Source organism: Rhinoderma darwinii, assembly GCF_050947455.1.
Source record: "Rhinoderma darwinii isolate aRhiDar2 chromosome 12 unlocalized genomic scaffold, aRhiDar2.hap1 SUPER_12_unloc_15, whole genome shotgun sequence".
In the NCBI taxonomy this organism is placed as follows: domain Eukaryota; kingdom Metazoa; phylum Chordata; class Amphibia; order Anura; family Rhinodermatidae; genus Rhinoderma; species Rhinoderma darwinii.
Genome location: NW_027461868.1, coordinates 268655 through 289913, shown reverse-complemented (window position 1 = coordinate 289913; position 21259 = coordinate 268655). Strand labels below are relative to the sequence as shown.

The 21259-nt window shown below is 42.6% G+C and overlaps 1 long non-coding RNA gene across 1 annotated transcript; it reads left to right on the top strand.

The window, feature by feature from the left end:
- The first annotated feature begins 200 nt into the window (after nt 1-200).
- LOC142698131 (uncharacterized) lies at nt 201-6287 on the top strand. Its single transcript, XR_012865698.1, has 2 exons — nt 201-395; nt 6153-6287. It is a non-coding gene; the product is annotated as an uncharacterized LOC142698131 (long non-coding RNA).
- The last annotated feature ends 14972 nt before the right edge of the window (nt 6288-21259 follow it).

The following is a 21259-nucleotide window of genomic DNA, read 5'->3' as shown; positions in this document are numbered from 1 at the left end:
GTATAAAATTATAATAATATGTATAATAGAGGGACAGACGTACCGTGTGTGTGATCTGTGGAGCTGCACAAGCGCCCAGTAGGTAAGGGCAGCTTATTGTCCCCTTAAAAGTAGCAAGCTAATGAACTTCTTAGGTCACATTTAATGACATCAATAGGATCTGATAGTTCTAAGCAGGGACAGCCTTAGGGGTGTGCGACCTGTGCGAGTGCACAGGGCGCTGCAGCCTACCAGCATGTAGGGGCGCCACTGACCAGGTCGTATGATCTACTGTATATATGCTCTGCTCCTCGTTACACACATGGAGGAAAAAGAGGACACAAGAGAAGAGGAGGGAGCTCTGCCCATAGCCCGCCCCTGCAAGAAACCTGTAAGACTGTCAGCAAGGAGAGATGGTAAGTGCCTATGTATGTCTATATGTCTCTGTGTGTATATGTTTCTGTATACATATGTCCTTGTGTGTATGTGTCTGTATACCAGATATTCTGGATTATCAGACAGTCAAAGAGAAATAATGTATATAAAACTCATTCACTTGTATAAACTTCAGAAATAAAGCCCCAAATAAAATGCTAACACAAAATCAATTCTTATCTTAGTCTTATCTTAGTCTTATCTTAGTCTTGTGCTTGTGGTATTGTGAAATAAAAATCGTATTGCTATTCTGGAAAGAAGAGCCAGATTATCAGGTTTATATTATTTATTGCTGAATTAAAGGTATACTCAATTTTTTTTTTTACTTTGAAACCCATAAATGCAAAGGATGATACAAATTATGTACCAGTTTAGATGCTTAAATTAAACTTGCGCCATCCAACAATACAAATCTTTCGTGTGAAGATATATGCTAATGAGATAATGCTATTTTTTTTTATTGACCCAATGCATCTAAAGAAAAACATCTATGCAAATCTTCTTGATTCAAATTTTCTGTTGTTTTGTGTCTATATTTCTTATATAGGCCTATATGTTTCCATGGTAACAGACAACATGCAAACCCTGTGCAGTCTGATCCTGCAGTCATATAGTCTTTCATCTCTCAGTTACTTATTGCTTGCCTTCTAATTGTGTGTTAGTAAGAATTGTCACCGATAGGAAGAGGATCAATGGAAGGCGTGGTTATCACTGTTGCCTTGAATCTCTGGGGTCCTGGATTTGAATCTGACAAAGGACCATCTGCATGTTGTTTATATGTTTTCCATAGAATTCCTCCAGGTACTCTGGTTTCCTCTCGTTACTCCGGTTTCCTCACACACTACAAAAACATATAGATAGGGAATTTAGATTGTGAGCCCCACTGGGGACAGTAAGTAATGACAGAACAGCACTGCAGAAAATGTATTCTACTGGCAGAGGTGTGGTCTTCAGGGTGCATATTGCCGCCAGAGTCCAGAGGATAGTCCTCAAAGAAGAGGTTTCCATGGGTGGGACAGTGGGGCAACAGGTATCACCAGGCATCTAGAAGCTAGGCACTGTTGCTCCTGGGCATAAGGGGTAAGAGCCTCAGGTCCTGTGGCCATTGCAGGATGGCAGCCCCAGGTGGGAAGAATGGAATAAAAGAGGCACTTTTGTGTTGAGAGGCAGGTGGAGGTGTCTTAAACACCTCAATGGTGTCATGTAATATTGGTTGCCTTTGCCCCGTCATTGGTGGGGCAAGCGTGTATCCGCCGCCCCACACCCAGAGGCATCACAGGGGTTGAAAAGTGTATCTGCAGCTGCGGGCCATTGTGCAGGCTTAAGGATACAGGGGCGAAAGTCACTAGACGGGGAAAGGTAAGGGATCTGTAATTTGAGACACCATTTCCCCTGCAGACATAGAACACCTACGTGTGGTGCAAGCGGAAAATTGCTGCAGCGATGATGGCACCACCTGGATCTCAATGGACACTCAATCAGCGGGTTGAAGAAGTATGAATTTGGCACTGAGTGGACCTGCAGCATCGGGGACACTTGAGCAGCTTCTTAGTGCATTTATGTTTTATAGAGAAGTAGATTCCTGCTTTTTGGCAGAGGAACTCAACTCAGATGCGTCGAGCCGCGAGCGTGCTTAGCCACACCTCTCCCAGAAACATATTTTTTAATGCGTCTGATTGGCACGATGTAGATTTTGCTGTGACTTCATGCTTGGTTGGCTGTGAATGGTTGACTAGGGTGATGCAGTGTCTATGTAAGGCCTAGTGCACGAAAGTTTTGTTCCTATGTGTATCGTGTACGTCGGCAAAGCTCCCGACGTACACGATAAACCTGTTCATAGGGCTCCATTAGTCCTTTTGGCCTCAATCCGGCTGGTATATGTCAGAACATCTTTATTAATGGAAGGAATAGCATAGTAGATTACGCTATTCCATCCTGAGAGATACCGCAAAATACTGTGCGGGATACGTTTTCTTTTGACAAATAAGGCTATGGGTGACAAATGCCACTGTATGGCATCTGTCACAGGTATTTGTTAAATGTAAATGCTTCCATAGGGCCGGAGTCCCGGGAAGAGCATCAGTTAGCGCACTGCCAGAGAATTCCGGCCCTGGGGAAGTGATGTCAAGAGTTTCCCCAGGCACAGAGCTTCAGTATACTCTGCCTTCGGTGTTTGGGCGACGTATCTTACTATATGCTTATACAGTGGTATACATTGCAACCTTCCATTGGAGGTAGACACTGTGAGAAACCACTGTGGGTGTGAGAGGGGGCAAGAGAAGCAGGATACCCCATGTGGCCAGAGCTGAATAGGCTGTGGAGGCTACTTGGAGGCTACTGGTTCGCTTCTGCTGTGAAATACAAAGTAGCGTTTACATGCAGAAAACCATCTTTGTGTTTACAAATTATTTCATGTTATGTCTCCTGTTCTTGGACAACGTAAAAGGCAGCCCACCCCTCCCACCCATGGGTTTGGCTGCTGAAACCTTCAGCAATCAGCAGTTGTATTACACAATGTTCTTATTAAGTGCCTCAAAGCGGTCCAAAGATGCTGAAATGCACTAATTAAGCATGTCCTGTTGGTATGATCCATGTCATACTTGTCAACTCTTCTGAAACATCCATCTGGGAGGCTCCCGGAAAAATGGGAGGCCTCCTGCACTCCTGGACCAGTTCAAAATTCTCCCGCATCCCCCCGCCATTTTCCGATGCCAGCACCATTTTGCGCTTCCAGTCCTGGTGCCGGATGCTGTGTCATTGGACTCAGCCCCGGCGTCAGGACGCATGCACTGTGGGTGGCACGAGAATCCCCTGAGGTGCGGCAGCAGTAGCAGCACCATTGGTATGGCCTTTGGGTCTGAAACTAAGTGGTCTGAAACTGAGGGGTCTGAATCTTAGGTGATTAAATTTGGGGTATGAGTGCTGCTTATGATTCAAGAACATTAGGGTGAGGGGTCTTGTAAAGGGATGTGCCCTGCAAAAATGGGCATGGCTTATGTTCTAATCACTACGCACCACTGTGATCAATCTCCATGAAGAGAATTTCTAAGAGTTGGCAAGTAACGACTATCCCTTCAAATGAGGGTCTCTTAGGAGATATGTTCCGATTCTCCTCTTGACTTTGTCCCGTATCCACCACCAGAACTCATTGGGTTTTGTATAAATAATAAGGTTTTGATGGATAGCTGGGATTATTTTATAGAATGAGCACATTTATAAACATTGCTTGATGTGATGGCTTTCGTTATTTATGTGAAGTCATAATTGAAGTCATTTTACCACCATTTGATGTCAGTCGAAAAAATTGTAAAAAAAAATCCACATCTCGAATAGATTGTTACAGAAAAGCACAGTCTACTTCATTATTATTTGCAGATTACAGTCTACACAGAGACATCTGCTGTCCAAATCCAGATGTTAGGATTATAAAACATTTGTGTGGAAAAAACATCAGCTTTCCATATGTGTATGTAGGAAAAGTCAGTTTATCTCTGCATGAGTCAAACAGTAGATTGGACGTCGTGTTCCATTTTAATTATGTGTGAAGCTCTCGGTTATTTTTGGTCTCCGAAAAATCGGCTTCCACATAGAGAAATCTATTTTCTAATATTGCTATATATGTTCTCTTCTATTTATGAGCTGTCTGGATGCCCCTCTATGGGGTATAGTCTTACTCTTTATGAAGTGTCTCAGACGTATGATGATACAGTGCCTGTTTCCAAATACATTCATTCAAAATATTTGTTAAATGTAATTTTTTATTTTTCTCAATTCAAAATTTCACAATAGAGAAATAATGGATTCCCGTAGATTTTTAGATTTCATCAGAACCGGTAAAATTGATAATGCTTAAGTAATAAATAGTACCGTCCTGTATACAGAGAATAGAGAATCTTACTCCACTTTGAGGGGAATCTATGGAACATAAAAATAAAACATTGGCATTTACTGTTATGTAAGAGGACCTATCACGTTTCGACAAATGTCATCGTTTATAGAGTGGGGGAGGGAGAATGTTTTTTAACCCCTTGAAGTGGTATTACCATAACAGAAAGTGATAAAATAAAGCTAGGATTCGGCCTATTTTGGGCCTTCAGGCACAGTTTTTGCCTAACCGCATTCCGAGATCTATAACATTTTTATTTTTCCGTTGACCTGGATGAGAACTTTTTGCGGGATGCCTTGTGTTTTTCCATGGCACCATTTTGGAGTATATACAACTTATTGATTAACTTTTCATTATTTTCATTCTTTTTGGAAGGGAGTAGAATTTAAAAAAACTGCAATTCTGCTATTCTACAGGTTGTTACAATTTTGGCAAAACCAAATATATTGTTTTTGGTCTTTCATACATTTGCACAATAAAGACACTCTTAAGGAAAGAAAGTGTTTCATTTTTTTACTTTGGCCAATTTTTTTTAACCCCTTAACGACAGACATATAGTGTTTATACGGCGGCACTTCAGAATACGTTTCCGCTGATTCGGGCTCTCTGCTTCTGAATCCCAGGCTGTTGCTAAGAGCCTCGGGCTTCAGGGCAACAATTGGAGACTAATCGCAGTGGTTTCCGGTCATGTGAGCCCGTTTAACCCCTCAGATGCGGCGATCAATACCTACCGCCGCATCTGAGTGGTTTTAGAGGGAGGGGGCTCCCTCTCTCACCCCACCAGCACTCCCGCGATGCGATTACCAGGTGCTAATGGTTAATATGGCAGCCGGGGGCCTGACAAACGCCCCCAGGTCTGCTTTTAGTGAATGCTCGTTAGGCTATACCAGAGGCAAGATCAAATAAGATCAAATGATTGCACAGTAAAGTCCACTAGTGGGACTAAAAAAAAAAGTTTAATAAAGTTTATAACAAATAAATAAAAATCCCAAATAGGAAAAAATAAAAAGTCCACTTCTTCCCTTTACAAAATGCTTAATTATAAAAAAGAAAGTAAAAAAGTTACACATATTTGGTATCACCGCGTCCGTATTGACCCCAACTATAAAATTATTACATTATTTAACCCGCACGGTGAACGCCGTAAAAAATAAAATAAAACAACAATGACAGAATTGCTGTTTTCTGTCTATCCGGCCTTCACAAAAATGTGACAAAAACTCACATGTACTCCAAAATGGTACCAATAAAAACTACACATCGTCCCACAAAAAAAAACTTCAGACAGCTGTGTCAGCTGAAAAATAAAAAAGGTATGGCTCTTAAAATATGGAGACACAAAAACAAATAATTATGAAAAAAAGTGTTTTTACTGTGTAAAAGTAGTAAAACCTAAAAAAAACCTATATAAATTTGGAATCGTCGCAATCGTAACAACCCACTGAATAAAATTAAATTTAAGAGGCAAAAAGGAATGGCAAAATTTTTGTTTTTTTCCATTACCCTATCAGAAAAGTTAATAAAATGTAATCAATAAATTATATGTAGCCAAAAACGGCGCTATTAAAAAATACAACTTGTCTCACAAAAAACAAGACCTTATACAGATATGTCGATGGAAAAATAAAAAACGTATAGCTCTTTGAATGCCACAATGGAAAAATTAAAAAAATTGCTTGGTCACTAAGGTATTATACCTTTAGGTATTCAGGGGTTGAACAAAATGTATTTAACTTTCTTCTTTTTGACCTATGGGCATCTTTAATTTATTTTTATTGTCTTGCATGTATTGTATGTTAAAACATTTTCGTGATTAGTTTTCATTAACCATTTTGCACCGTTTCTTTTGCAGCTTGCATTGCTAGCTGCTTGTTGCCATTCAGAGCTTATTCCATCAGACGGGCTCCCTGTTGTCTCGGTCTCCAGCCCCTCCTGTCTTCTGCTGAATGCTCATCTGAGTTGAAAATTAAACTCTCATCAAATTAAAGTTGTGGTGACTTTGTTATGGTGCATTTTTAAGGCATTTTTTGTTGGCTTTTTTTTTTTTTTAAAGGGAATGTATCATCAGTGTATATATTTGTTTCCATTTTTTTAGTTTTTTCTAACATTTTATTCGACTATCCATATAAAAAATAATAATCTTGAAATATTCCAGTTAAAGAGGCTCTGTCACCAGATTTTGCAACCCCTATCTGCTATTGCAGCAGATCGGCGCTGCAATGTAGATTACAGTAACGTTTTTATTTTTAAAAATTGAGCATTTTTGGCCAAGTTATGACCATTTTCGTATTTATGCAAATGAGGCTTGCAAAAGTCCAAGTGGGCGTGTTTAAAGTAAAAGTCCAACTGGGCGTGTATTATGTGCGTACATCGGGGCGTGTTTACTACTTTTACTAGCTGGGCGCTCTGAAGAGAAGTATCATCCACTTCTCCTCACAACGCCCAGCTTCTGGCAGTGCAGACACAGCCGTGTTCTCGAGAGATCACGCTGTGACGTCACTCACTTCCTGCCCCAGGTCCTGCATCGTGTCGGCCACATCGGCACCAGAGGCTACAGTTGATTCTGCAGCAGCATCAGCGTTTGCAGGTAAGTAGCTACATCGACTTACCTGCAAACGCCGATGCTGCTGCAGATCAACTGTAGCCTCTGGTGCCGATGTGTCCTCGCTCGTCCGACACGATGCAGGACCTGGGGCAGGAAGTGAGTGACGTCACAGCGTGATCTCTCGAGAACACGCTGTGTCTGTGCACTGCCAGAAGCTGGACGTTCTGAAGAGAAGTGGATGATACTTCTCGTCAGAACGCCCAGCTAGTAAAAGTAGTAAACACGCCCCGATGTACGCACATAATACGCGCCCAGTTGGACTTTTACTTTAAACACGCCCACTTGGACTTTTGCAAGCCTCATTTGCATAAATACAAAAATGGTCATAACTTGGCCAAAAATGCTCGTATTTTAAAAATAAAAACGTTACTGTAATCTACATTGCAGCGCCTATCTGCTGCAATAGCAGATAGGGGTTGCAAAATCTGGTGACAGAGCCTCTTTAAGGCCCTTTTACACGGCCAATTATTGGGCAAACAAGAGTTCACAGAACGCTCGTTCACGATAATTGCCCTGTGTAATCAGGGCAATGATCAGCCGATGAACGAGTAAACGCTCGTTCATCGGCTGATTGCATCACTTTAAATACTGAGACTATTATCGTTGCCGGCAGCACATCTCCATGTGTAAACAGGGAGACGTGCTGCCGACATGATAATAATGTATGGGGACGGGGGATCGTAGTAACGAGATCTCGTCCCCATAAATAGCTCCTTGTGAAAGGAGCAAACGAGCGCCGATCAACGAGCTGTCTCGTTGATCGGCGCTCATTTACACGGCCCTCGTGGGGCCACGTAAAAGGACCTTTACTCTGGCCACTACAGTAGTCCCAATAAGCTGACATTTCCTTTTCTCTGTAGCTCACTTGCTGGTTATGCTGTTTATAAAGACATAGGATGAGGAGAATCATCTCATTATCGTTATAGTTGATGACAGCTCTATTGCTGTCCTACCTTATCTAGACCTCCAGCACTACAACACTATACATGCAGATAAAGCTCCCCTGTCACTCCCCGGTCTCTGGGGTAGGGGGCTATAGTCCATCACTGGAGACTGTAATAATCTATGCCATTTTTCTGTCAATTATCTGCCATTCATTGCAGCTGCCATAAAGCACACACATGTCTGTACAGGAAATACAGGAAGGAAGTTTATGTCTCCAATATGGCCACCCCAGAGAAGGTTTTACAAATAAAAAATAAATATCTATATACTTAAATCTAATTATTAAAATTCAATACATTATTCATTCCCTTTAAATATCATCTGTCCTATTAAACATGATCTATTTTAAACCTTCCTTTTTAATTGTAAAATTCCCCAGTCTATCATTTTCAGGCCACGTCCTTGAACCTTTTTAGATAAAAATAGCGATTTTGCAAGGACTGAACTCAGTTCTCTGAAACCATGAAGACCCGATGCCTCATTCACATAAATCGTCTGTAATCTCTTGTAGACCATTACATCATGCAGCCATTCGTCATGATGTCATTACCTGTATTATAAACCATATCCCCAGCCGTCAGTTCATGTCAACACATGGAAAATTAAAATATTTTAGCAACTGTGTGTCCTCTTTGTCCCATGTTGCCCAAAAGTCTTTAGTATCTTTCATGGTATCAACATGTTCTGTAAGTTTGTTACTTTTACAGGAAGAAATTTTGGGTTTGTTTTATTGAGTTGACAATGTTTTTACACAATTTTTTTTTTAGCATTAGAGCAGTTTTAGCCATTAAAAAGCAGTTAAGAAATTGTATATTAGCAATAAGTAGGAGACAGATAAAAAGGAGCATGACTAAAGGATCAGTCTACACAGGTGTTGTTTGTAGTCTGTAACCAACGGAGACACATCAGTTTGTGTAAGAGCTGTAGATACAAAACGGTATAAAGTTGTTTCATTGTTTTTCTTTTTAGATGCATTGGAGCAATAGAAAATGTTTGCAAAGGTGAACATAGCTTTTACGTGTTCACATTGTCATAGACATATTACAAGAAACTCCTCTTCATTTATTGTAGAAACAGAACCGATAAAAACACAGGGACATATACAGAAACACCGAAAAAGGCCATACTTGCAAATGGACACAGCCAGGCCAGAAATGCTGATGAAAGGGCGAGCAGGTGCTTTAAATAATAATAGCCACTCCCACTAGTCTTGAGGGGAGTGGTGTGTGGTGCATGGGATGTGTAGTAAGAAATAATAAATGAATAGTGTGTGTGCAAGTGTAATACTATAAGTGAAATATAGGGGGCAGTAATAAATGAAGTGCCTCAATAGAAATAAATGGATAATGGGGTGCAAGTGAGTGAAACATGGAGGGATAGTGTGTACGTCATGAGGCACAACGTGTATAGCCAGGTAGAAGCCTATTTGTGACGCCTTGATAATCCATAGAGCGGGCTACCCTGCTTGCTATGCCAAACAACAACACACCATGCTCTCCCAGCATCAAAGACCCGGCTGTGTCCAAGAGAAGCGAATATACATAATAATGAAAAATACCTGGGGTATTGGTAATCATTTTGGCCAAAAGGACGCAAGCTCGCAATCCACGACAAGGATCCCCAGACTTGCGAGTCCCTAAATCCTAAACTGGAACAGAACGTTCCTGATGCATATCCATTTATTTCTATTGAGGCACTTCATTTATTACTGCCCCCTATATTTCACTTATAGTATTACACTTGCACACACACTATTCATTTATTATTTCTTACTACACATCCCATGCACCACACACCACTCCCCTCAAGACTAGTGGGAGTGGCTATTATTATTTAAAGCACCTGCTCGCCCTTTCATCAGCATTTCTGGCCTGGCTGTGTCCATTTGCAAGTATGGCCTTTTTCGGTGTTTCTGTATATGTCCCTGTGTTTTTATCGGTTCTGTTTGTGCATCAGGAACGTTCTGTTCCAGTTTAGGATTTAGGGACTCGCAAGTCTGGGGATCCTTGTCGTGGATTGCGAGCTTGCGTCCTTTTGGCCAAAATGATTACCAATACCCCAGGTATTTTTCATTATTATGTATATTCGCTTCTCTTGGACACAGCCGGGTCTTTGATGCTGGGAGAGCATGGTGTGTTGTTGTTTGGCATAGCAAGCAGGGTAGCCCGCTCTATGGATTATCAAGGCGTCACAAATAGGCTTCTACCTGGCTATACACGTTGTGCCTCATGACGTACACACTATCCCTCCATGTTTCACTCACTTGCACCCCATTATCCATTTATTTCTATTGAGGCACTTCATTTATTACTGCCCCCTATATTTCACTTATAGTATTACACTTGCACACACACTATTCATTTATTATTTCTTACTACACATCCCATGCACCACACACCACTCCCCTCAAGACTAGTGGGAGTGGCTATTATTATTTAAAGCACCTGCTCGCCCTTTCATCAGCATTTCTGGCCTGGCTGTGTCCATTTGCAAGTATGGCCTTTTTCGGTGTTCATTTATTGTAGGTAGCTAGTATAGACACTGATGTCCCTGACACTGCTAGATATGACACTGCTCTTGGAAAGTGACTGAGGCTTAAAGCATTCCTTGCAGGGTCGCAGATCAACAATTAAGAATGCAGCAAAGAAGCCAAATGTTTTATCATTTCAGTAACCGAATATATCGCTACTGCTCACTAAATGACAAATGAGAAGAAAAAGTTACGTAACTCAGATTTCCACACAACTAACTCCAAAATGTATGGAAAGAGTGATCATTTCATACAATAAATAATTATTTTAAGCTTTCTGGCAAACTAAAAGATTTTTTTGATTGTAAGCAACTTTTAATTAGGTTTTTAGAAAAAAAAATTACCTTTTGAGATACAGCTTTTATGCATCCTAAACACATAGAAGCTGTATTTTGACATTAAAGCTGAATCCGTCAGGTCAACAGGACTGACGGGCAATGTTCCCTATAAAGAGCGCGGCTGCGCGGCCGCACACCTTCCACGGTCCCCCTACTCACTCATTTTTAAAGCCTGCGCACTGTCACGGGCGGCGAGGGGATGCAATGGCATCGCTAGCACCAGAGGGGGCCACAGTTCTAGCAACAGCCACATTCACTATAGACTGCAGCCTATAAGATGCTGGGAAGACTCCCTGCACGCGCCAGCATGATGATGTCACTGTATCACGCTAGTCTGCGCATGCGACCCACCCGCAAGGCAGTGCAGAGGTCTCCGTTCGTCGCAGGAACGGGGCAAGGTAAGTACAGTGTTATTTTTTTTTGGAGGGGCTGTGAAGAACTATATACAAGGGGGGGGTGATTGCTGTGTAGCACTATATACATGGGGATTGCATATACATGGGGGAGCTGTGTGGCACTATATACATGAGAGGGGGCTGTGTGGCACTGTATACACCGGGAGGAGCTGTGTGGCACTATATATACAAGAGATGGGAGCTGTGTGGCAGTATATACAAGGGGGTGCTGTGTGGCAGTATATACACAAGGGGGGGCTTTGTAGCAGTATATACAAGGAGGGCTGTGTGGCACTCTATACAAGGGGAGCTGTGTGGCACTATATACAAGGGGGGCTGTGTGTGGCACTATCTACAGGGGGGCTGTGTGGCAATATCTAAAGGGGGCTGTGTGTGGTAATATCTACAGGGGGCTGTGTGTGGTAATATCTACTGGGGGCTGTGTGGCATTATATACAAGGGGTGGATGTGTGGTACTATATACAAGGGGGGCTGCGTGGCACTATATACAAGGGACTGTGTGGCACTATATACAGGGGGGGCTGTGTAGCAGAATATACAAGGGGTGGCTGTGTGGCACTATATACAAGGGGGGGCTGTATGGTACTATATACAAGGGGGGCTGTGCGGCAGTATATACAAGGGGGGCTGTGTGGCACTATATACAAGGGGGCTGTGTCACTATATACAAGGGGGGGCTGTGTGTCACTATATACAAGGGGGGCTGTGTCACCTTATACAAGGGGGGGCTGTGTGGCACTATATACAAGGGGGACTGTGTGGCACTATATACAAGGGGGCTGTGTGTCAATATATACAAGGGGGTGCTGCGTGGCACTATATACAAGGGGGGTTGTTTGTGGCACTATCTACAGGGGGGCTGTGTGGCAAAATCTACAGGGGGCTGTGTGTGGTAATATCTACAGGGGGGCTGTGTGGCGCTATCTACAGGGCGCTGTGTGTGGCACTATCTACAGGGGGATGTGTGTGTGATGCTATCTACAGTGGGATCTGTGTGTGATGCTATCTACAGGGGGGTGTGTGAGATGATATCTACAGGTGGGCGTGTGTGGCGCTATCTACAGGGAGCTGTGTGGGGCTATCTATAGGGCGCTGTGTGTGGCGCTATCTACAGGGGTGTGTGTGGCGTTATCTACAGGGGGCTGTGTGGCGCTATCTAAAGGGGGGTGTGATGCTATCTACAGGGGGCTGTGTATGGCACTCTCTACAGGGGGCTGTGTGTGACACTATCTACAGGGGGGCTGTGTGGCGCTTTCTATAGGGGGATGTGTGTGATGCTATCTACAGGGGGCTGTGTGTGATGCTATCTACAGGGGGGCTATGTGTGATGCTATCTACAGGGGGGTGGTGCTATCTACAGGGGGTTGCATGGCGCTATCTTCAGGGGGCTGTGTGGCGCTATCTAAAGGGGGCTGTGATGCTATCTACAGGTGGGCTGTGTGTTGCGCTATCTACTGGGGGCTGTGTGGGGCTATCTATAGGGGCAGTGGTGTAATGAGGGATTCTTTCATTGATGCCTATAATTGGTGTTTATAACTGTCGTCTATTTTACTGCTGTACTTGTAATATTATAGTATGTAAAAAAGTAATTAAAACTAATTTAAAATAAGTTTTCCTATTCTCTTTAGTCGCTATATTAGCGTTTACTGGGGGTATTACTTTTGGTCGTCAGATCGCCCACCATTGATGGAGACTCGCCCTGCTCCCTAACTGCCCCGCTCAGGAGCTGCCAAGACTTAGGGTATGTTCACACGGCCTATTTACGGACGTAATTCGGGCGTTTTTGCCCCGAATTACGTCTGAAAATACCGCCTCAATAGCGCTGACAAACATCTGCCCATTGAAAGCAATGGGCAGACGTTTGTCTGTTCACACGAGGCGTATATTTACGCGCCGCTGTCAAATGACGGCGCGTAAATAGACGCCCGCGTCAAAGAAGTGACCTGTCACTTCTTTGGCCGTAATTGGAGCCGCTATTCATTGACTCCAATGAATAGCAGCGCTAATTACGTCCGTAATTGACGCGGCGTTCAAGCGCCTGCACATGCCGGTACGGCTGAAATTACGGGGATGTTTTCAGGCTGAAACATCCCCGTAATTTCAGCCGTTACGGACCCCCGCCGTGTGAACATACCCTTAGAGGGAACATTGCTGATGGCTCGGCTGAAAGCTGGTCCTGCATATCTCTGACACGCAGAATCCAGCTCATAACATTCATGAACTTAGCGATGATTGATAACAGCTGGATCGTGCGTTCTGCTGACCTGACGGATTGCGCTTTGACAGCAAGATACATAGTCTATGTATACAGGATACATAGAAACCTTATCTCAAAAAGTAAATTTTTAAATATGAGCGATGAGCAAAGTTCCTTAAATTAGTTTCGGTCTGAATAATTTTGCCACTAATTTCATGTCCCCCGATAGCCCTGTCATACTCAGAGAGTCAAAGAAGGCAATCAGGGCACTTGCGATTTCAAAAAAATATAAAAAAAAAAACATACTCACCACCTCCCCTGGTCTTCTGTAGCAACTCGTCCCTGCTGACAGGTTTGATGACGTAGTTTTGTCCCATGTGACTTCTGCAATAAGCTTTTTTACTAATCATCTATTTTTTTCTGCTAATAATATAGTTTTACCATAAAATAGAACTTTTATTTGTGATCGTCATTGTCTACCATAAATTTTGATATATTACATGTCTATATTAGGGTAATTGGCTCAGGGCTAGCGTTACGACAATGATTGGCGAGGGGGACTTTTTTTTTGGGGTGGGTATTTTATGTGTATTTCTTCTAAAAGTATTTTACTTAATTTTTTTATTATTATGGTCTGTCCCTCAAAGTTCAGAAAAGACCTTTGTGGGACTTTATTTTTTTTCTTCTTTTACACCATGTTTTTTTTACTGAACTGGGGCTGCACAGGGAAATCAGCCCTCTTATAGTGGAAATCAGCCCTCTTATAGTGACTATTGTCACTAATAGGGCTGTGCTGGGTCTAGTAAGACCCAGCAGCAGCCTGCCACTAACGTCACCCAGCGATCATGTGACCAGTCACATGATCTCTGGGACCAATAGAGGCAGCGGGCTGCCGCTATTCATATACACAGCACTCATTAAGATCAGAGAAGATAGAAGCAGCGAAAGAGAGCAGATCTGCATTGCCACGGACAGCTCAGGAACGGGATCAGGGTGTGTATGTAAAGTTTTGTTTTTTTCTACTAAAACTGAGTGGCATTATCTAAAGTGGCGTCCCTATCTACCGGAGGGGGGGGGGGGGTCTACATGTGGGGATGTGGAGCACTATATACAGGGGGAAATATATGTAGGGCACTATCTACAGGGGTGGGCTATATGTGGGACACTATATACAGGGGTGGGTTACCTGTGGGGCCCTATCTACAGGGGGGCTATATGTAGGGCACTGTCTACAGGGGTGGGCTATATGTGGGACACTATATACAAGGGGATCTATATGTGAGGCATTATCTACAGAGGTGGACTATATGTGGAGCACTATCTATAGGGGGATCTATTTGTAGGGCACTATCTACAGGGGTGGGCTATATGTGGGACACCATATACAGGGATGGGTTACCTGTGGGGCACTATCTACAGGGGTGGGCTATATGTGAGGCACTATCTACAGAGGTTGGCTATATGTAGAGCACTATCTATAGGGGAATCTATATGTAGGGCAGCATGGTGGCTAAGTGGTTAGCACTATTGCCTTGCAGCTCTGGAGTGTATATGTGGGCACTATCTAAAGAGGGCTGTATGTGGAGCACTATTTACAGGGGCTTCTATGTAGGGCACTATCTACAGAGGCTCTATGAGGGCACTATCTACAGGGAGCTATGGGGCACTATCTACAGGGAGCAATGGGGGCACTATCTACAGGGGGCACAGTGTGTGTGTGGGATACAGTGTATGGTGCTATTATAATTAAGGGCACATTGTATGGTGCTATTATAGTTAGAGGTGCAGTGTATGGCGCTATTATATTTAGCGGTATTAAGAATTTTAACTTCGTTTATAGGTGCAGAAATGTTTTAAAAGTGAGAAGCTGAAGACATCTGAGCGGAAAACTGCCGAAATGGGCTGTGGCCGGGAGAAATCCATTATAAAGGTCTGGACCAAGAAAATAACTAGAATCTGAGACGTCACCGGTGATTCACTTAATGTAAATGTTTATTCTGCCTCTAATCAGTAATGTAGTTACTGTATGATCTGCAGCGAGATGATGGGTGGTATGATTTTTTTTTTGTGAAATAGCATCTCCCAGCATATCCTTAACATATCCTTAACATTGTTCGGGCCATGCAGGGAGCTGTAGTTTTTTACGCCGTGCAAACCTATACGGCAGGGGCTGCACTAAATTGAGCTGTATTTGTTCTGGTGTTGTATATATGTACTGAGCTTTGTTCTGGTGTTGTATTTATGTACTGAACTTGGTTCTTGGGCTGTATATATGTAGTAAACTTTGTTCTGGTGCTGTATATATGTACTGATCTTTGTTCTGGTGCTGTATTTAAGTACTGAGCTTTATTCTGGTGCTATATACATGTATGAGCTAGGTTCTGGGGCTGTATATATGTACTGAGCTTGGTTCTGGTGCTGTAGTTATGTACTGAGCTTGGTTCTGAGGCTGTATTTATGTACACAGCTTTGTTCTGGTGCTGTTTTTATGTACTGATCTTGGTTCTGGTATTGTATATGTGTACTGAGCTTAGTTCTAGTGCTGTATTTATGTACTGAGGTTTGTTCTGTTGCTGTATAAATGTATGGAGCTTGGCTCTCATGCTGTATATACGTCAGAGCTTGGTTCTAGTGCTGTATTTATGTACGTAGCTTGCTTGTGGTACTGTGTATATAATTGAGCTTGGTTCCGGAGCTGTAATTATATAGAATATATTTATAGTAACAAAATTTCAGGGCAGATGGAATTGTTTTTAATTCATTGTATATTTAAAGGGAACCTGTCTAGTAGTTTTAACCCCTTGAACCGCCACCATGCGGTAATACATGACCTGACAATATTTCTAAACTTTCCACTGTGTGTTTTTTTCAGATGCAGCAAAATCGATAAAATAAACTTTTAAAACGGCGCACACTATATGCTAGTTATTCATTAAAGGGTCATGGGGCGGTGCCGCTATCCTGAAGAGTCACATAGTCCTGCCTCCAAACCCACCTTTCCATGTTTGATTGACATCCCCCTGGCTGATACAACTTTCTCGGATGTGCCATTGCCTTGTACTACATTGGGGGGCTGTGTGGCACTGTATACAAGGGGAGGCTGTGTGGCACTATACACATGGGGAGGGGTGTGGGATTATATAGAAGAGGCTGTGTGGCACTACTAAGGGGGGCTGTGTGGCACTATACACATGGGGGACCGGTGTGGCATTATATACAAGAGGCTGTGTGGCACTACTAAGGGGGGCTGTGTGGCACTATCTACTAGGGGGGCTATATAGCCCTATTTAGAAGGGGAGGGCTGTTGCTCTATCTACAGGGGGCTGTGTGGGGCGCAATCTACAGGGGTCTGTATGTCGCACTATCGATTAAGAGGGCTGTGTGGTACTATCTAATAAGGGGGGACTGTGTGACACTATATACAAGGGAGGGGGCTGTATGGCACTATATACAGGGGAAGCTGTATGTGCTATATACATGGGGCTTCATGGTGATATATACAGGGGGCTGTATGGCACCATCTACAAGGGAGAGGTCGGGGGCGCTATTTGCAAGTGGGTTGTGACACTGTCTACAGGCGGGGCTGTGTAGCACGGTCTACAGGGGGGCTGTATGGCACAATCTACTGGGGGCACTATCTATAAGGGGGGCTACGTGTGGCACCTGGGGGGGGCAGTCAAGAGTTTGCTATGGGGCCCAGTCTTTCCTAGTTACGCCCCTGTCCTGACTCCTTGTGAATCAGAGCTGCAGGGAAGTGTGTCACGGTATCACCTCAAATCTTCTGAATAGTTGAGATAACAGAAAAAAGGGGAATACGTGGAAGATGTACTCGTGCGTAAGGCCTAGTAGTCACATGTTCCTTTAAGGCATACTGTGTTTGGTAAAAAATGATGAATAATGAAGAGAAATTGTTGATGTATGAAGAATAGCAGCTCCTAAGGGGATTTTTTTTATATATGTTTGAAAGAAGTACATCATTAGCTTGCGGCAAATACAGACAAATGTGAATTCCCATTGAGGCATTGTGTCTGTATTAGTTTAACCCCCTGGAGACGCAGACAATGTTCAGTTTTTCATTTTCGCTTTTCCCTCCCCATATTCCCAAGGCCAGAAGTTATTTATTTTTACATCAACATAGTCGTATGAGGGCTTGTTTTTTGCGAGACAAGTCTAAGTTTTTAATGGCACCATGTAATATATAATATAATGTACTGAGAAACTGAAAAAAAAATCTTTGTGGGGTAAAATAGGCAAAAAAATGTTATTCCGCCATTGGCTTTTGGGCTTCATTTTTACGGTATTCATTGTGTGGTAAAAATGACATGTTAACTTCATTCTACTGGACGACACGATTATAGTGATAACAAATTGCTATTTTAAAATATTTTACAAAGGAAAAAGACTACTAATAAATGTTTTATTTGTTGCCATTTTCTGAGAGCCATAACTTTTTATTTTTTTCTTTGATTGAGCAGTATGAGGGCTTATTTTTTGCGGGGCGATCTTTGGTTTTTGTTGGTACCATTTTGGTGTAAATTAGACTTTTTGATCACTTTTTATACCATTTTTTTGGGGAGAGCTAAGGTGACAAAAAACAGCAGTTTTGTAATTTGACTTATTTTTTACAGTTTCCCCCGTGCAGGTTAAATAATTTTCTATTAGAATAATTAGAACTTTTACAGACACGGCTATACCAGTTCTGCTAAAAAAAAAAAAAGAAGAGAAAGGGACTTTTTTTTTAAACTTTTAACATTTTTATGTACATTTAAAGTTTTTTTTTAGATTCTAATGTATTGAAGTATACATGTGAAGCTTTATGTAAATCTTCAGTAATGCATTGTAAACATTATTTTAATAAACGTACTTATATATCTTTATATGCAAATCAGCGACAATTTTTGGTGTTTATAAGCCACATCACCTCGTTATGACATCAGTATATTCCAGCCGCCCACCTCTCCCATCTCTTCTCCGCAGATGGAGGAGGATTTGATCAGACACGTCACTCTGCAGCCTCCATTGTGGGCTGCGCTCCTTAAAGGAACAGTGTTACCACAAAAAATTTTTTAATATGTTAAAGATGTTAGTGTTTTATTAAAAACGTTTGGATTAATTTGTGTGTTTGTGTGTTACTTTTTCTTATTTTTACACTTTTTCTTCCCTATGGGGGCTGCCATTTTTTTTTACATTTCTGTATGTGTCGATTAACGACACATACAGACATGGAACACGGCAGCTCCAGTCCCGTAGGGACTGCGAACGGGGCCCGTTCCATCCACTAACATGTACGCCGCTGTGTGGGAACGGCGCATGCGCCGCTCCCACACAGTTCAATTTGAAATGCGCGCCGTCCGGCGCCATTTTCCTGTGGACCGGAAGTCGCGGCCGGACAGTAATATTACTACTTCCGGTCGCGGCTTCCGCACTTGTGCACATGGAGCAGCGGCAGCAGACGGAGCGGATGGACCGGAGGGAGCGGCGGCGACTGGAGCAGGTAAGTGATTTCTATGTATGTTCGTGTTTTACTGTGTGTTTACTACTGTATGTAAACCTTCTACACTGTGTGTTAGCTCAAAAAATGGCGACACACAGTGTAGGAGGTTTGACCGTTCAAACCCCTCGTTTCTCCCGGCACTAGCCAGGATAAAAGAGGGGGGATGCTGAGAGCTCACTAGAGCGAGGGCTTTTTACCCAATTTTGCAGCATAAAGCAATGTGGTTGCTTTACCACATGCAATGCTGCAATTTTGGGAATGGCTCCATCTAGTGACCAGCACTGGGAAATATTATAAATTAGAATCCAATTGAATCCAATTGATAATATTTCCTGACTCGTGAAAAAAAAAAAAAATTAGAACAATGTTTAATCACCTATACACTAATTGTTTAACTAAAAAAAAAAAAATCATGTTTTGCTGGCAACACATTCCCTTTAATAGATTTTCCCTGCACAGTGACCCTCTCAGCCAGGGAACTACAACAAAGCCCCATTCATAGCGGGTAGCCAGGAGCACCACAGTTCAGGAGAAGTACCAAAGGGACCTCTGTTTTCGGCATCAGCCAGACCCCCAATATTTGTAATGGAATAGCGTAGAATAAAAAATTCACAGGTAATTTAATGAGGTAACAAAGAATTAAAGGAGTTTTCCAGTTACAGCCAATAAAAATGTAATCATTGTATTATGAAGTTACATATTTTTTTTAATATAGTTTGTATGCCAATTCTTTATGATTTTTATATGGTATTGCCAAAGGTTTCCCTATTGACTTCAATGGGGTATTCTGGTTAAAGACTATGCACACCTTTGACACGGTTGTTTTTTTGAGTTCATAATTTTGATGTGATCGATAACAGGGGGATCCTGTGTATCAGAGACACGCAGGACTCGCTGTCACTGAACACGTCAGTCCCGCGGATCTGATGGATTCAGGTCTCAGCGAACGATACAACTTCTAGGTATACAGAATACAAAGTAGCTGTATCTCAAGGAGTAAAAATCACACTGATGCAGAATTTTATATATACATATAAAACGATGTCAAAGGTGTTTTGTTGCAGAGATTTCTGAGACTGAAAATTAGTTCTAGTCATCTGAGTTAGGCTATGTTCACATGCTTAACAAAAAACGGCTGTAAATACGGAGCTGTTTTCAAGGGAAACAGCCCCTGATTTTCAGCCGTTTTTTAAGCAACTAGCGGTTTTTGCTCAGTTTTTTACGGACATTTTTGGAGCTGGTTTGCTATTGAGTCAATGAAAAACGGCTCCAATAACGGCTAAAGAAGTAAAATGCACTTCTTCTTACGAGGCGTTTTTTTATGCGGCCGTTTTTAAAAACAGTCAGTTAAAAAATGCCCTATCGGAATTGAATGCCGTTTTTCCCATTGAAATCAATGGGCAGATGTTTGGAGGTGTTCAGCCTCCGTATTTTTAGCTGTTTTTTTCAGGTGTTAACAGCCCGGAAAACGGCTGAAAATAGCCAATGTGAACATACCCTGAAGCTTGCAAAAATCCATACACCTGCTGCAGAAACAACCTCATTCAGATGAATGGAACTGATTTTCAGTCACATAAATTTCTGCAACAAAATCTGCCGCGTGTGACTGCACCCTTAACTCTCTGGAAGTAAACAATGAATTGAAAGGCGTAAAGCCGAAAAGACCCAGAGTAACCATGACCGATAGGGCAAGTTCTTTTGTCATGATGTGGACGGCTGGGTGCGTGGGCGTCGCTTACCTGGGAAAGAGATGGTACCAGGATACATTATGGCAAGAAGACAAGCAGGCAGTGAGATGCTCCGGGCAATGTTCTTCTGGGAAACCTTGGGTCCTGGCATTCATGTGGATCTTACTTTGACACGTACCACCAACCTAACTATTACTGCAGACCAAGTACCCCCCACCCGTTTATGGCAACGGTATTCCCCAATGGCAGTGCCCTCTTTCAGCAGGATAATGTCCCCTGCCACCCTGCAAAAATAGTTCAGGAATAGTTTGAGGAACATATCGAAGAGTTCAAGGTGTTTCAGGACTTAAAGAGGCTCTGTCACCAGATTTTGCAACCCCTATCTCGTATTGCAGCAGATCGGCGCTGCAATGTAGATAAGAGTAACGTGTTTTTTTTTCAAAAACGAGCATTTTTGGCCAAGTTATGAGCATTTTTATATTTATGCAAATGAGGCTTTCTTAAGTACAACTGAGCGTGTTTAAAGTTATGTCCAAGTGGGCGTGTATTGTGTGCGTACATCTGGGCGTTTTTACTTGTTTTACTAGCTGGGCGTTGTGAATAGAAGTGTATGATGCTGACGAATCAGCATCATCCACTTCTCTTCATTAACACCCAGCTTCTGGCAGTGCACAGACACACAGCGTGTTCTCGAGAGATCACGCTGTGACGTCACTTCCTGCCCCAGGTCCTGCATTGTGTCAGAC